The sequence below is a fragment of the Protopterus annectens genome, chromosome 2.part0 (genome assembly GCF_019279795.1).
Source record: "Protopterus annectens isolate FY-2018-M chromosome 2.part0, PAN1.0, whole genome shotgun sequence".
Classification (NCBI taxonomy): Eukaryota; Metazoa; Chordata; order Ceratodontiformes; family Protopteridae; genus Protopterus; species Protopterus annectens.
Window position 1 is genome coordinate 1,837,368,737 of NC_056728.1, and position 18,268 is coordinate 1,837,387,004.

The 18,268-nt window shown below is 41.1% G+C and overlaps 1 protein-coding gene across 1 annotated transcript in view; it reads right to left on the bottom strand.

Annotated features, from left to right (window-relative positions):
• SLC25A34 (solute carrier family 25 member 34) overlaps positions 1–18,268 on the bottom strand; it is a 332,838-nt gene that overhangs the window by 126,977 nt on the left and 187,593 nt on the right. The window lies entirely within an intron of this gene.

Here is an 18,268-nt window from a genome sequence, read left to right on the forward strand (position 1 = left end):
AGAAGAAAAGACCTTAATAAAAGAGGAACATTTACAGGTGGGAAGTGTAGTCAATGTGAGTATATAGCTAATAAAGAGAATATATATATTTTAAGTAGAAGTAAATGGATTATGAGCAGTGGATTATATAATTGTGATACCAAGGGTTTAATATATCTTGCTACCTGTGTTAAATGTGGGTCCTTTTATATAGGTAAAACAGAGAGAACCCTAAAAAGAAGAATTTACGAACATACCTATGATATAATAAAAAAGAAAGAAACTAATGCGTTGTATAAACATACAAAGGTATGTGAGGAAAGTAAATTCTATTTTTTTGTAGTAGAGCATATAAAGAGTAATATTAGGGGGGGACCATGGGAGGACACCATAGGGTACAAAGAACTAAGGTGGCAAATTACATTAGAAGCAAATAAATATCCAGGATTAAATGAACATATATCAATTTTACCCCTATTGAAGTTAAAGGCAGCTAAAATGTAATTTTAAGTGTAATATAATATTTGATCAATAGGTGGAGCTGTTGTATTAATCATTATGTACTCCTTTTTATATATGAAGTTGTTAATTTATTTATTTTTATACACATAGACTTATATATAAACAGAGATATGAATTTAGCCCCTTTAATATTTATATGTATTTAATTTTAGATAATTCAATAGATATAAATTAAAGTGTTTTAACGTGAATTTATTTATTATGTATTAAAAGGAATCTGAGTGTTTTAGACATAGAAGCAAGTTGTAATAATTTTAATATTCATGAACTTATAGAGACAAGTTGATTTGTTTATTTGAATTTAATTGATGGTTTTGATTGGATAAGTGGCAAAGTAGGATGTATATAAATGAATTTATGGATGTATGGAAATATCTGATGAAGTCCAGTGGATAGGATGAAAACGCATATGAGTTTTGGAATTGTGTTAATAAACTTTAGCATTTTATTGTATTCCTGGTTCATGGTGGATTAATCTTGGTTCTGGAGACGTTCTTGAAGGAATTTGCCTGTTTTTGGTGTTTGGTCGAACATTTACGTGGTTTGTGGTTGGTAAAATATTTGGCGGTTCCTATGGAGAACGGATCCCCGTCCCTTAAAGGACAAGATGAGCTTGGCCAGTCCAGGAAGTTGGTAGGACAATTGACTGAGCTAATAGACCTGCTGACACCTTTGTGTAAAAACTTGGTGGGAACATATTCGCAAGTGTCCCAAAAGACAGGAAGCGGAAATTGCGAACCGATAGGGCAAAAAAGTAAGAGGAAGAGAGAGCTGATGGGCGAAGGTTTCATCACCAGCGACTCTTCAGAACCGAATGGTGGATCCTTTAATCCGACTGCTACACCAAGGCTGTTTCAGGACTGCTATAATGTGAATAATGGATTGGAAGGTGTTGGCGCAAATTTAAATAATGTGGGTACTAACATTTCAGGTATTGTTTCTCCTGGTAGACCCGTTAAAACTAATGACCGGCTAAACAAAAGTTTTTGTTTTAAATTGGACAGTAATTTCCTGAAAGGTAATAAAATTGGTGATTCTTACAATAAAATGGTGGACAATTTATCAAAGAATATGTTTAAATATAGATCGTTACTTATTGAAAATGCATATTTGAATGAATGCATTAGTAGGAACATTGTTCCTGAAGGTCTTAGAATCTACAAATTTCCCAATAATGTACAAATGGGTACAACGTTTCATAAGGAATTGTTGGAAGTTTTTAACAACAGTGGATTAGATATTTTAAAACTGATTATTAAAGAGAATAATAGAAATTTAACAGTTTTACAAAAAGATATAGAAACATTAGAGGGGCTTATTAAAGAAGATTTATTTTTTGGTATTAAAAAGGAGAGAGATAAATATTATAAGATAAGGGGTGACATAGATGAAAAATGTACCGGATTGATTAATAAGAAAATGGAGAAATTAAAACGTGATTTGTTAGATTATGAAAATGATGTGTTACCCTAAACCACCTGTTTATACAAATGTATATAATAGAAAGAATGGATATAACAGAAACAATAAAAATAATAATATAAAAGGAAATGAGATGGAATATGATGGAATGAGAGAGAGATGGAGAGAAGATATATATGACAAAGAATTTCCCCCATTAGAAAGGGATGATATAGGTATGGATATATACAGGCCACAGAATGGAAATTTTCCTATGAGAGGGGGGAGAAGGGGGAAGGGGAGATATTAAATAAATGTACCCCAGACCCAGACACTAATGTTAATATAAATATGGATGAGAATGATATAAATGGAGAAGGAATTATTAATACTTTAAAAGGTTTTACTATCTATAATTATAGTGATGTTATACTTAAGGAATAATATTTTAGCCTATTAGGTAAGGGTTTCAAGTTTATTCCACAAGTTAAAGGAGAATTGACATCTACACTATTGGATTTAAAATTGTTTCTGAGAAAAAACAATTTGAATTTAATATATAGTAAAAATGATAAACAATCAAGAGTATATTCTAACCAAACTTTAGTAAAATCTTCAATATTTAACCCACCAATGCATCCACAACTGAAAAATTTAGAAAAAGTTATGGAAGCAGAAATAAGGAAAACATATAAAAGGACTAGGAATTATATGAATCTTAATAAGGAAGAATATAAAGTTTTGGATGAGTTAAAAAATAACTCTAGGGTAAGAATTATGAAACCTGATAAGGGTGGGGGAGCTGTAATCATGGACATCATCACATATGAAGGCAAAATGAATCAAATTTTGAGAGATGAAAATAAGTATGCGGTGGTGTCAAGAAATGAAATTTGGTTAGCATATAAAAGAATTGATATGGAATTAGAAGGTATGTATAGTGAAACAACTATTGATGGAAGTATGTTAACCTATTTGAGAGTGGATAAACCTAGGATACCGGTAATTTATGGTATCCCGAAGATACATAAGAATGTGGTAGATCCACCACTGAGACCTATTGTCTCAGCAGATGGCTTTAAAACACTACCCTTAGCTAAATTTATAGATAGTAAAACTAAACATATATGGATTAATAAGCCAGCTATACTAAAAGATTCATGGGACCTTTTAAGGGTGGTTGACTTAAATATATATACTGAAAATTTATTATTTGTTACAATAGATATAGCAGATTTATTCTCATCTATCCCTTATCTTGAAGGTATGAAAATGTTTGAGGAAGAAGTATTTTTGGACAAAATGTTAATGCACAAAGATAAAGTAGCGTGCACAGGCTTAATGGACATGGTACTTAAAAATAACTATTTATTGTTTAATGGTGAATTTTTTCAACAAATCCAAGGTGTTGCCATGGGAGCAGCCTGTGCACCTACTTTTGCCAATATTGTTTTGGCTAATTGGGAAGAAAAATATGTACTCAAATCTAGGTTCCATTCTTGTTGGAACCTATATAAGAGGTTCCTGGATGATATAGTTATTTTTTGGATAGGGGGGAAAGAGAAATTAGAAGAATTTATAGAATATATCAATGAAAATATAAGAGGTTCCTGGATGATATAGTTATTTTTGGATAGGGGGGAAAGAGAAATTAGAAGAATTTATAGAATATATCAATGAAACTACTGATTTCCTAAGGTTTACTTACAATGTTTCTGAAAATGTTTTGCAATTTTTAGATATAGAAATATACAAAAGTGAAGGTACATTTGCATCTAAAGTATATAGAAAACCAATCTATTGTAATTCCTATTTACACTATAATAGTGCACATCCAGCACATAGAAAGAAAAATATAATAAAGGGTCAATTTGTGAGGGGGTCACGAATGACAAGTAAATGGGAAGAATTCCAAGTAGAATGTGATTTATTAGAAGGAATGTTTTTAGATAGGGGATACAATAGTGAGTTTGTTACTAATATAAGGCTAGAAATAGAGGAAGGTAGAATAGATAAATTCAAGCCAATCCTGGGTATTAAAGAAAATCAAATGGTAAAAAAGAAAAATCCTAATCTACATGAAGAATATAGACACGCCTTCATATTGGAAATATAATGCTTTGAATCAAAATATTAAAGCAGTGTTCTATAGAGAATGGGAAAAATTTATGGCTCTTACTGATTTAGAAGAATTACCTCGAGACACCCCTAGAGTGGTATATAAAAATGCTAACAATATAAAGGAATGTTTAGAATTAAGAAAAAAGAAAATAATCAATTTAATAGAAGAAAAGACCTTAATAAAAGAGGAACATTTACAGGTGGGAAGTGTAGTCAATGTGAGTACATAGCTAATAAAGAGAATATATATATTGAAAGTAGAAGTAAATGGATTATGAGCAGTGGATTATATAATTGTGATGCCAAGGGTTTAGTACATCTTGCTACCTGTGTTAAATGTGGGTCCTTTTATATAGGTAAAACAGAGAGAAAGTACAGTTTTGTACCTACCATAAATGTAGATGTCCGAACTGGATAGCATCTGCAGTCATAACAACTGGGTTGTCCTGTCGTCAGGCAGCCCTTCGGTCGGCCGGATTCCAAAGTCCGGGTCCGGCTTCGGCTGATGTCGCACTTCACCCGACGTCATCTCTGCTGGTCTTCGGGTATAAAGGCATCAGCAGACGCCATTTTCTTCAGTGTTTCTTGCCCCAGATGCCAGTTGCCCTCTTGGAAGGCTAAATTTTGGGTAAAAATGCCAATGTTTCCCAAAGGATAGAAGGCAAACACAAAAATAAGCATGTATGTACATATATACAAACAAATACACCATAAGAGACTCCCCCCCACCAGCTAGCTATTAGGAGGGTAAATACCCTAGGAGTACCACAGAGGGGAAGGAGGGAGGGTAATCCTGACTGCAGATGCTATCCAGTTCGACATCTACATTTATGGTAGGTACAAAACTGTACTATGTCCTTCATGGATGCATCTGCAGTCATAACAACTGGGTAGAATACCATAGCCAACTAGGGAGGAGGAAGAATAGATTATGGTGCGGTTAGGATCCCTTGCAGTACAGCAGTGGCAAACCCTGCTCGGGATCTGGAATACAGAGGTAAATTATAATGCTTGGCAAATGTATGCACGGAGGTCCAAGTAGCCGCCTCAATAATGTCCTTGGTTGCCACTCCTCGTAAGAAGGCTGTGGTAGTGGCTGTTGCTCTTGTAGAATGAGGTCGTATGTTCTGTGGAATTGGTTTTCCATGGAAGGAGTAACAGAATCGTATGCAATTTCCTATCCATTTGGAGATTGTCTGTTTGGAAATTGCTTTTCCTTCCTTCCTGTTGCATAGGCTACAAAAAGCTGGTCAGTTTTTCTGTTACTTTTTGTTCTGTCCAGGTAGTAGCGTAGCTGTCTGTGTACATCCAAGGTATGCAGCATTCTTTCCCTCTGTTTTGTGGGTTGGGGAAGAAGGTAGGTAGGTGGATTGCCTGGTTTAGGGACACTCTGGATACCACCTTAGGCATAAATGTAGGATTAGTCCTCATGGACACTCTGTCTTGGTGGAAGATTAGGAAGGGTTGTACTGCCATTAGGGCCTGAAGTTCAGAAACCCTCCTTGCTGAGGTTATTGCCAGTAGGAAAGCAGTTTTCCATGAAAGATGCTGTAGGTCTGCTGTTGCTGCTGGTTCAAAGGTGAGTGTCAACTTTTCTAGCACAAAGTTCAAATCCCAAGCTGGCAGAGGTGGTTTCCTAGGAGGTTTTACATTCTTGATCCCTCTGAGGAACTGCCTGAGTAGAGGATGTGAGAAGACAGGTGGATCAAAGCTGTATTCTGCTGAAATAGCTGATGCATGTATCTTGATGGAGGAATAGGACAGGCCTGTATGTAGAAGCTCTGCCAAGTACTCCAGAATGTTAGCCATATCTATATTCGACACATCCTTCCCTCTTTCAGCACTCCAAATGACAAACCTTTTCCATTTCCCTGCATAGTTCCTTCTTGTTGAAGGTCTGCGGGCTTCAAGTATAATGTCTTTAACCCTTTGGGAGAGATCTGGAATAGTTGCTGCTATGTGATGTGCCATGCAGTCAGCTGCAACGTTTTTAGGTTTGGATGCATGATGCTGTAGTTGTTCTGAGTTAACATCAAAGGCATCAGGGTATTGACCACATTTTGTCCCGAGACATGCTCCTCAGCAATGGGTACCAGTGTTGTCTTGGCCAGTTTGGAGCTATCAGGATTATCCTTGGACGTTCCTCCTTGATTTTTAGTAATACCTTGTGTATCAAGGGAAGAGGTGGGAATGCATATGCTGTCAGGCCTTTCCAGCTGAAGGAGCGAATCCACTTTCGATGCAAGTGGATGGAATGTCCTTGTGCAGATTTTTTGAGCTGGTGGTTGAGAGGGAAGCGAATAGATCTATCTGTGGCATTCCCCATTTCTTTCGATGGTCTTGAAGATGTCCGGTGTAGCATCCATTCGTGAGCATCCGAGGTGGTTCTGCTTAACATGTCTGCTAGAGTGTTCTCCTTTCCGGTACAAACATTGCCTGTAACTGGATGTTGTAGCTGAGTGCCAGGTTCCAAAGGTCCAAAGTCATTCTGCATAGGGGTATGAATGAGTGCCTCCCTGTTTGTTGATGTACCACATGACTGTGGTGTTGTCTGTCCTTATCATCAAATGGCCTTCTTTGAGAAATGGTCTGAATTTTGGATTGCCAGTTTTACTGCCAGCATTTCTTTTAGGTTGATGTGCAGGTGAAGTTGGTCCTCGTCCACAATCCTTGCACGCATTTGTCCAGCATGTGAGCCCCCCATCCTAGGTCTGAGGCATCTGTTGTGATGGTTTGGCTTGCTTGATATTTGTGAAAGGGTAAGCCTGGGTTTGACTGGCATGCTTGAGCCCACCATAGGAACTCCTGTTTTAGGCATGGAATTAGTGGAATTTCTGTTTCTAGGCTGTGCCTGTGTTGGGACCATAAATTCTTTAGGTACCACTGTAGTTTTCTCATATGCAGTCTGGCATGTGGAACCAAGATTATGCATGATGCCATGAAGCCCAAGGCCTGCAGAACTTTTCTTGCTGTTAGCTTGCTGTGGTTTGTTAGTGCCAAGAAGTAAAGAGGGAGATCTTTTGTTTTCTGCAGTTAGGAATGCCATTTGTTTTACTGTGTCCAATTCACCCAAGAATGTCCTTGTTTGGGATGGAATCAGCCTTGATTTTTGCAAATTGACTGTGTATCCCAGTGCTTGTAGCAAGTAAATGACCCTTTGTAAATCTGTTGTCAGCTTGCTTTTGTTGTCCCCTTGTAGCAGGCAGTCGTCCAGGTATGGATAAATTTGGATTCCCTGTAGTCTGCAGTGGCGATTACTGATGCCAGGCATTTTGTGAATACTCTGGGCAGTAGATAAGCCAAAGGGCAATGCTGAGAATTGATAGTGCTCTGATCCTGCAAGAAATCTGAGGTATCTTCTGCAAATTGGTCGAATGGGGACGTGCAGGTATGCCTCCTTGAGATCTAGAGTTACCAGCCAACACTCCTTGCCCAGCATGGGAAGAAGTTGCTGTAGGGTCAGCATCTTGAATTTTGGGACAATGATGTATGTGTTTAAGGTGGACAGATCAAGAATAGGTCTCCAGCTTTTTCGTTTCTTGGAACTAGGAATAGTCTGGAGTAGAATCCTTTGCCTTGTTCTGTTATTGGCACTCTTTCCACAGCTCTCATCTTTGTTAATTGCATTATCTGCTGTAGAGCTTCTGTTTTTGATTTGGAGGTAGGTTTGGCATTCCTCTTTTGACTGGTATAGTGTGGAAGTGGAACCGTAACCTTGGTCTATGGTTTGCAAAATCCACTTGTCTTTTGTGATATAGTGCCAGTTCTTTGAAAATAAGGTTAATTTTCCGCCTAAGGGTGCTGCTATTTGTTCCCTGGTAGGCGGAGTTAGAATCAAGTCACTGTGATTGCCCTGTTGTAGTGGTAGTGGCTGTGCCTGTGGCTCTGTTATTACCTTGCCACTGTCGTCCTCTGTAGGCACCCCTCTGGTTTGATTTCTGCCTCTGGAACATCTATTCCTGCCCCTTTGGGATCTTGTGGAGTCAGGAAAGGACCAATTTTTGGCAGGCCAGTTCCTGCTAAACCTTGGGGGCTGAACCTGCAAGAAATCTTTAACCGTTTGTACAGATTTTGCCTTTTCTTCCATTTTCTTCATTACCTGCTGGGCAGGTGTACCAAACAAACTGGTCTTATCCATAGGAGCATCTAATAACTTAGCTTTAACATGATCCGGTAAAACTTGTTCCTTCAGCCATGCATGTCTTCTTATCACTGTGCCAGTCATGGCTGATCTAAATGAAGTTTCCAGTGCATCATAGCCACATTTTAAGGAATGGTTACTAACCTGTTGTATGTTATTTACCATTTCTAATAGATTTTTCTTATCTATAGAGTCATCAGAGGATAGCTTTTTAGTTAACTGATTAAGCATAAACTCTTGGTATTGTATCATGTGAAACTGACAGTTTAAAGCTCTAGCTGAGAGAGTAGCAGAGGTGTAAACCTTTTTGCCCCATCTGTCTAAAGACCTGGCTTCCCTTTCAGAAGGAATAGGGTTTTTGCTGTGGTTGAGGCTACTGCCTTAGGGCCCTGGGATATAGTTTCGGGTCTGCAAGAGGGGCCTTGTATAGGTGATGATGAGTGTCTGGCACCCTGTAAAATCTATCTGGTTTGGCAGGTGCTGGAGGTAAAGAATCTGGTGCAGTGCAAACATCATTAAATGCATCGTCCACAACAGAGAGGACAGGAGGTATAGCTAAGGGCCTGTGTTGTGGTAGGTGCAGAAAAGTCCTAAGTCTTTTTCTGGAGTCTGAAAAATCCTGTTCCTGCCATTGGAAATGTTCTCTCATGGCATGTAAGGTTTCCCCAAAGGAGAATTCTTCTGGTGGGGAAGCAGCTGGAATGGATTCTTCAGCATCTGAGTCCTCAAAATTGGAGAAAGGAGCCTCTGGCTGGTCTGTAATATCTGAGTCTTCCGCAGAATCATCAGAGGACACAGGCTCGAGGGGCTCTGCTCTAGGTCTCTGTTCTGGGGGCTGAGAGGCCCTGTCTGGGTGAGATTGAGATCCCCTAATTGAGGATATTAAATCTTCTGCCAGAGTAAGCATTTGTGAACTAGAAGTGGGCCTGGTTGAGGGGGGTTTAACAGGCACTGACTTAGTAGATTTGGCTGCTTTAGCCCTGGTGAAGGCCTTAATAGACATGGCTGCAGGGGGCCTAGCAGCACCACGTGCTGGGGTAGAGACATCCAAAGGGATGGTGTCTGATAAGTCACTAGTAACCACTGTAGTAGGTAAAATTTCTGAGGCCGATTCAAGTAAGGTACCCGGAACCTCAGTAGTAGTCATTGATTCGGCTGTACTCTGATCAGTTTTCTCGGTTTCGGCCGAAACCCTCGCGGTTTGCTTAACCATGGTTTCGGCCGAAACCGCGGACCGCGAGTGTCGGTCTTTTTCTTTGCGTTTTTTAATAATTTGGGTAGTCGGAGGATCCGACGGCATAATGTACACAAATTCAGAACCGAAAAACTGTTCAGCAAACTCCGACCGACGTCTAAGCGTTCGTCGGTTGAAAGAAGCACAGGCCGAACAGGCTGCTACGTCGTGGTCTGGGCCTAAACAAGGCAAACAGTAAGAGTGGAAATCTTTATGAGGTATTTGTTTCCCACAAGTTAAACAGTTATTGACTTTTTCTGACATCGGCTGAGGCAAGAAAGAGTCCCCAACGGGGTACTTAGCTTTTAGAAGTCTTCGAAGGAGTATTCGGTAGTAGTAATCTCTGGATCTGACCGACCGGCACTTGGGAACAGCAGCTGCTGCGGGGGCCACGCGGCAAGAAAGACTGAAGAAAATGGCGTCGGCTGATGCCTTTATACCCGAAGACCAGCAGAGATGACGTCGGGTGAAGTGCGACATCAGCCGAAGCCGGACCCGGACTTTGGAATCCGGCCGACCGAAGGGCTGCCTGACGACAGGACAACCCAGTTGTTATGACTGCAGATGCATCCATGAAGGACATCCCTAAAAAGAAGAATTTACGAACATACCTATGATATAATAAAAAAGAAAGACACTAATGCGTTGTATAAACATACAAAGGTATGTGAGGAAAGTAAATTATATTTTTTTGTAGTAGAGCATATAAAGAGTAATATTAGGGGGGGGACCATGGGAGGACACCATAGGGTACAAAGAACTAAAGTAGCAAATTACATTAGAAGGAAATAAATATCCAGGATTAAACGAACATATATCAATTTTACCCCTACTGAAGTTAAAGGCAGCTAAAATGTAATTTTAAGTGAAATATAATATTTGATCAATAGGTGGTGCTGTTGTATCAATTATGTACTCCTTTTTCTATGTGAAGTTGTTAATTTATTTATTTATTTTTATACACATAGATTTATATATAAACAGAGATATGAATTTAGCCCCTTTAATATTTATATGCATTTAATTTTAGATAATTCAATAGATATAAATTAAAGTGTTTTAATGTGAATTTATTAATTATGTATTAAAAGGAATCTGAGTGTTTTAGACATAGAAGCAAGTTATAATAATTTTAATATTCATGAGCTTATAGAGACAAGTTGATTTGTGTATCTGAATTTAATTGATGGTTTTGATTGGATAAGTGACAAAGTAGGATGTATATAAATGAATTTATGGATGTATGGAAATATCTGATGAAGTTCAGTGGATAGGACGAAAACGCATATGAGTTTTGGAATTGCGTTAATAAACGTTAGCATTTTATTGTATTCCTGGTTCGTGGTGAATTAATCTTGGTTCTGGAGACGTTCTTGAAGGAATTTGCCTGTTTTTGGTGTTTGGTCGAACATTTACGTGGCACATGGTAAGTGGCCATCTTTGGTGGGCTAGTAGGAAATGAATGCATGTGAAAGTAACTTACCATTGACACAATGGCACAGTGAGTAATATTGCCATCTCACAACAGATGGCAATGGCTGAGTTCATGACCATGACTCCTTCTGTGTGGCTCTGCATGTCCTCCCAGACTCTTTGTGTTCTTTACGCATGTGCGCAGGATGCTGGCACTTCTCCAGAGTGTCTCTAGATAGGTGTGTGCCTGCGTGTGTGTGTGTGTGTGTGTGTGTACATATATGTGTGTGTGTGTGTGTGTGTGTGTGTGTGTGTGTGTGTGTGTGTGTGTGTGTGTGTGTGTGTGTGTGTGTGTGTATAAAACCAGTGCATTTTGCGATGCATCTGGCTTTCATGGGCAGTGTCACTATGTATGTGTGTGTGGAAAGTTTATCACTGATAAGTCTTCTGGGTATCAGTGAAAAAGAAACAGTTAGCAAAGTCATTGTTTTTCAAAATTACAGTACAAGACGTATCACAGAATACAGACCAGACTGTACGAGTGGATCATGGCACAGGCTTAATAGTGGCCCTTGTCCTTAACTTCATCTAGTATAAAACTGACCCTGTTCAGAGGTATGCAAAGAAGGCTGGTGTAGCATGGACAGTATGATCATTACGTCTTTCATTTTCCTCAAAATCAAACTTAAGAGGTGTCCTCAGAAGGTCGCTATAACCTGTCAGTTGGCTATGGCCAGTATGGTCATTATTTCTTTAGTTTTCCTCACAAACCTCAGAAATCTGCTCAGAAGGAAAATAATAGTTTGCGTTGGGGGTGAGGACAGTGAAGTCATTATTTCTTTAACCTTCATCACAAACCTCTGATGTGTGCACGTATGGTTGTTGTACCTTGTGTAGGACCAGTATGCTGTTTAGGTGCAACAAGTTGGTATACATTACTGTGATTGTGAGAAAGTACAATCAGATATCAAACACACATGTGGGTAGCTATCTTTTTGGGGCAGGAGTAAGGAGGCATGCTGTTTATGTATATCTCACAGCAGCAAACTGAAATATCTCTACAGGTCAATCTTGCCCGGTTAGGGTATGTGGAAAGGATGCCGGAAAAAGCTAAAGTGTAAGAAAAAAATCTGAGAAAAGGTAAGAAAATAAATATCTAGATGGTGTAGGGAGGCAGGATGGGAGGAAATGGGGGGATGTGTTGTGGGGGGGGGGGCAGAGTACAGCGGGGCAACACTAATATCATTTCACCAAAGGCTGGCATTGCTAACAGCTGTAACTACTGACAGATGGCAAAGTGGAAGAAAGCTATACCAGCAATTTTTAGCCTCTTTATGACGTTTTCCAGCATAACTTATCCCTGTTCTTCATAAAGCAATCTCTCCAAAACAAATTATTTGAAAAAAAAATTCAGTTTAGCTGTTATACATGCTTCATTAAAACACAGCCTTGAGATGTAACATAGTGGATGGTGATCAACAGTGAACTCTACAAAAAGTATACCGTCTTCCATATGTCATGCAGGCTAACTTAAAATTTCTGAAGCAACGTGCGATCGGAATTAAAAAAATAAGGATGGTAAAACCTTCATAGTCTCTGCCAAAGAAAAAATGGAATGGAAAAAAATGAAAGGCACTGAAGGGTCTGTTGCAAAGTAAAACCCTCTAGTGATATGATAAGGAGAATAAAAATAGATGGAATAAGATTACAACTATGCTTGGGGGTTAAACTGTCCTTTGAGTGGGGCTATGAATATAAAGTACAGTGCTAAAGGACTTGCTTATCTCTGTCTATCCTTTGTTGACTGGATTAGTACCACTAGGCTAGTAGCCTCTTTTCAGGAGAGACCTGAGGTGGTATTTATATTTCTAGGAGAAATATGGCCAAGGGATCAAGGAACTTCCCTTACTCTTTTTAGTAGTGCAGAGCGATCTTTTACATGCACCTGAGCTACCACCAGTTCAAGCAGATGGGGCTTCAATTTAACATCTCATCTGAAGGACGACACACTCAGGAGTTCAATTAGGGATGTCAGTAATCAGTGATGGAGAAGAAAATGCTGAGAGTTGGCTCACCAATGAGTGATCCATCCTGTAGATGGGCTACAATGCCAGTGTTGCGGGGTCAGCAGATCAAGAGAGGTTAAAAGTGGGCACACGGTGGTGCAACCATTTAGTTCAATCTCTTGCAATCCCTTGGTATATAAAGGTATTGACCATTCGGAAGCAGGAGGAAAGTACAGTTTTGTACCTACCATAAATGTAGATGTCCGATAGGCATGCATCTGCAGTCCTTACAAATGGGTTGTCCTGTCGTCAGGCAGCCCTTCGGTCAGCCGGATTCCAAAGTCTGGGTCTGGCCTCGGCTGATGTCGCACTTCACCCGACGTCATAGCTGCAGTTATTCGGGTATAAAGGGATCAGCCGACGCCATCTTCCTCAGTGTTTCTTGCCCAAGATGCCAGGTGCCCTCTAGGAAGGCTAAATTTGGATAATTGCAAAAGTTTCCAAATAAGAGAGAGCAAATAAAAATAAACATGTATATACAAACAAATACACCATAATAGATTCCCCCAGCTAGCTAGAAAATGGGTAAATACCCTAGGAGTACCTCAGAGGGGAAGGAGGGAGGGTAATCCTGACTGCAGATGCATGCCTATCGGACATCTACATTTATGGTAGGTACAAAACTGTACTATGTCCTTCAAGGATGCATCTGCAGTCCTTACAAATGGGTAGAATACCATAGCTAAACTGGGGGAGGCGGAGTAGTAACATTATGGTGTAGTTAAGATCCCTTGTAAAACAGCAGTGGCAAAGCCTTCTCGGGATCTGGAGTATAAGGGTAAATTATAATGCTTGGCAAATGTATGCACGGAGCTCCAAGTAGCAGCCTCTAAAATGTCTTTGGTAGCCACTCCTCGTAAAAAGGCTGTGGTAATGGCTGTAGCCCTTGTAGAGTGAGGTCTGATGTTTTCTCGAGTTTTCTTCCCATGGTTGGAGTAACAAAATCTAATGCAATTTCCTATCCACTTAGAGATTGTCTGTTTTGAAATTGCTTTTCCTTCCATTCCTGCTGCATATGCTACCAGTAGCTGGTCAGTTCTTCTATTGCTCTTGGTCCTCTCCAGGTAGTAACGTAATTGTCTATGTACATCCAAGGTATGCAACAGTCTTTCTCCCCTGTTCTGTGGGTTGGGGAAGAATGTAGGCAGGTGGATAGCCTGGTTTAAAGATACCCTGGAGACCACCTTTGGCATAAAAGTAGGATTAGTTCTCATGGACACTCTATCTTGATGGAAGATCAGGAAGGGCTGTACTGCCATTAATGCCTGTAGTTCTGAAACCCTTCTTGCTGAAGTGATTGCAAGCAGGAAAGCAGTTTTCCATGATAAGTACTGTAATTCTGCTGTTGCTGCTGGCTCGAAAGGAGGGAGTGTCAACTTTTCTAGCACAAAGTTCAAGTCCCATGCTGGTAATGGTGGCTTCCTAGGTGGTTTTACATTTTTAATTCCTCTCAGAAACTGCCTGAGCAGAGGGTGTGAGAAGACTGGAGGATCCAAGTTGTATTCTGCTGAAATAGCTGATTCATGAATCTTAATGGAAGAATAGGACAGGCCATTGTGGAAGAGCTCTGCCAAGTATTCCAGGATGTTAGCTATGTTTACCATTGACACATTTTCTCCTTTTGCAGTACTCCAAATGAGATATCTTTTCCATTTTGCTGAATAATTTTTTCTTGTTGAGGGCCTGCGAGCCTCCAAGATAATGTCTTTAACCCTCTGAGATAAAGCTGGGTTATTTGGTCTTATGCAATGTTCCAGGCAGCCAGCTGCAGTGTTTTCAGGTTGGATGCAGGGTTTTGAAGTTGTTCTGTGTTAACAGTAAGGGAACTAGGGGCAGAGGCCATATTTGTTCCCGAGACATACTCCTCAGTAATGGGTACCAATGTTGCCTTGGCCAGTCTGGAGCTATCAGGATGATCCTTGGACGGTCTTCTTTGATCGTCAATAGCACCTTGTGCATCAAAGGAAGAGGTGGGAATGCATAAGCTGTCAGGTTTTTCCAACTGAAAGATAGGGAGTCCACTTTACAAGCAAGTGGGTGGTACGTCCTCGTGCAGAATTTTTTCAGTTGGTGATTGTGTGGGGATGCAAATAAGTCTATTTCTGGTAGTCCCCATTTCCCTGTAATGGTTTTGAAGATGTCCGGATGCAGCATCCATTCGTGGGCATCCGTGGTAGTTCTGCTTAGGATGTCTGCTAGTATATTTTCTTTTCCTGGCACAAAAATTGCTTGTAACTGAATGTTGAAGCTCAGGGCCACATTCCAGAGGTCCATTGCCATCCGGCATAGAGGGTATGAATGTGTGCCTCCCTGTTTGTTGATGTACCACATAACTGTGGTGTTGTCCGTCCTCATCAACAGTTGACCCTGTCGGAGAAATGGTCTGAATGTCTGAATTGCCAGTTTTACTGCCAGCATTTCCTTTTGATTTATGTGTAGGTGCAGCTGGTCTTGAGTCCATAAGCCTTGTATGCACTTGTCCAGCATGTGCGCCCCCCAACCGAGGTCTGAGGCGTCCGTTGTGATGGTCTGGCTTGGTTGAGTGCTGTGGAAGGGTAGTCCTTTGTTTGATTGACAAGCCTGAGCCCACCATTGGAATTCTTGTTTCAGGCATGGAATTATTGGAATTTGGGTTTCTAGGCTGTGCTTGTGCTGAGACCATAAATTCCTTAGGTACCACTGTAACTTTCTCATATGTAGTCTGGCATGTGGAATCAATATTATGCAGGATGCCATGTAACCCAGGGCTTGCAGGACTTTTCTTGCTGTTAGCTGGTTCTGCTTTGTTAATGCCATGAAGTAGAGAGGGAGTTGCTCCTGTTTTTCTACTGTCAGGAATGCCATTTGTTTTCATGTGTCCAGCTCTGCACCCAAGAAGGTTAACCTTTGGGATGGTATCAGCCTTGACTTTTTTATATTGACTGTGTATCCCAGGGCTTGCAGTAGAAGAATGACCCTTTTCAAGTCTTTTGTTAATTTGTTTTTGTTGTCCGCTTGTAACAGGCAGTCGTCCAGGTAAGGGTAGATTTGAATTCCCTGAAGCCTGCAATGAGCAATTACTGATGCCAGGCATTTCGTGAATACTCTGGACGCAGTAGATAAGCCAAAGGGCAATGCTGAGAATTGATAATGCTCTGATCCTGCAAGAAATCTGAGGTATCTTCTGCAATTTGGTCGTATGGGGACGTGCAGGTATGCCTCCTTGAGATCTAGAGTTACCAGCCAAGACTCCTTGCCCAGCATGGGAAGAAGTTGCTGTAGGGTCAGCATTTTGAATTTTGGAACAATGAGGTATGTGTTTAAAGCGGACAGGTCGAGAATAGGTCTCCATTGGTTTTCTTTTCTTGGTACCAGGAAGAGTCTGGAGTAAAATCCTTGCCCTTGTTCCATAGATGGTACCTTTTCTACAGCTCTCATCCTTAGTAAGTGAGTTATCTGTTTTAGAGCTTCTGTCTTCTGATTTGGAGGTAGGTTTGGCATTCCTCTCTTCCTTGGTAGAGTATGGAAGTGAAACCTGTAACCTTGGTCTATTGTCTGTAAAATCCATTTGTCTCCTGTGATGTAATGCCAGTTTACTGAAAATAAGGCTAGCTTCCCGCCTAAGGGTGCTTCTAATTGTCCCCTGGTAGGCGGTGCCAGAGCCAAGTCACTGTGATTGTCCTGTGGAAGTGGAGGTGGCTGGATCTGTGGCTGTACCTCGCTGGTTGTTAGCCTGCCACTGACGGCCCCTGTAGGCACCTCTGGATTGACCCCTGCTTCTTGAGCGCCTATTCCTGCCTCTCTGAGTTCTGGAGGTGTCTGGAAAGGACCAATTCTTGGAAGGCCAGTTCCTGCTAAACCTTGGAGGCTGGACCTGCAAGAAATCCTTGACTGTCTGGACAGATTTTGCTTTCTCTTCCACCTTCTTCAGCACCTGCTGTGCAGGGGAGCCAAACAGATTGAGCTTATCCATGGGTGCATCTAGGAGCTTTGATTTAACATGGTCTGGTAAGGACTGCTCTTTTAACCATGCATGTCTTCTGATCACTGTACCAGTCATGGCTGATCTAAAGGAAGCCTCCAGTGCATCATAGCCGCATTTTAGAGAATGATTACTGACCTGCTGAATGTTATGAACAGATTTTTTTTGTCTAATGGTTCATCCGAGGACAGTTTTTTAGTTAACTGGTCTAACATAAATTCCTGATACTGAATCATGTGGAATTGACAGTTCAAGGCCCTAGCTGAAAGAGTAGCAGAAGTGTAAACTTTTTTAACCCATCTCTCTAAGGCCCTAGATTCCCTTTCAGAGGGGAGGGGGTTTTTGGCAGAGGTAGCTGCTATAGCCTTAGGTCCCTGGGAGATAGTTTCGGGATCTGCAAAAGGGGCCTTATACAAATGATAATGTGTGTCCGGAGGGCCGGAGGAAGAGAATCAGGAGCAGTACAAACATCATTAAATGCATCATCCACAACAGTAAGTACTGGAGGAATGGCTAAAGGCCTATGCTGTGGCAAATGCAAAAAGGTTCTAAGCCTTTTCCTAGAGTCTGAAAAATCCTGGCCCTGCCATTGAAATTGTTCCCTCATAGCATGCAAGGTTTCCCCAAAGGAAAATTCCTCAGGCGGAGAGGCAGAAGGAATGGACTCTTCAGCATCAGAGTCTTCATAAGGAGAAAAAGGGCCCTCTGGAGGGTTAGAATTATCTGATTCAACAGAGGAGTCATCTGAAGAAACTGGCTCAGGGGGCTCTACTCTAGGCCTCTTCTCTGGAGGTGGGTGAGAGGCCCTGTCTGGGTGTGGTTGGGATCCCCGGATCAAAGAAATGAGATCCTCTGCTAGACTAAGCATTTGTGAACTAGAGCTAGGCCTGTGAGAGGGGGTCTTAGCAGGCACAATTTTGGCAGATTTTGCTGCTTTAGCCCTGGCAAAGGCCTTAATCGACATGGATGCAGGTGGCCTAGCAGCTCCACGTGCAGGGGTAGAAGTATCCAAAGGGATAGTATCAGATAAATCCTGAGAACCTGCAAGAGCGTGAGGGATTTCAGTAGCAGATTCAACCATGCTGGATGAGGCCTCGGTAGGAGGTAAGCTTTCGGCCAAAGGAAGAACCGTGGACTCTGTTTCAGCCGAAACCGAGACACTCGCGGTTGGCTTAACCGCGGTTTCGGCTGAAACCGCGGACCGCGAGTGTCGGTCCTTTTCCTTGCGCTTTTTAGAAATTTGCGAAGTCGGAGGATCCGACGACATAATGTAAGCAAAAGCGGAGCCGAAAAACTCCTCAGCAAATTCCGACAGACGTCTAAGCGTCCGTCGGTTGAAAGAAGCACAGGCTAGACAAGCTGCTACGTCGTGGTCTGGGCCTAAACAAGGTAAGCAGTAAGAGTGGAAATCTTTATGAGGTATTTGTTTC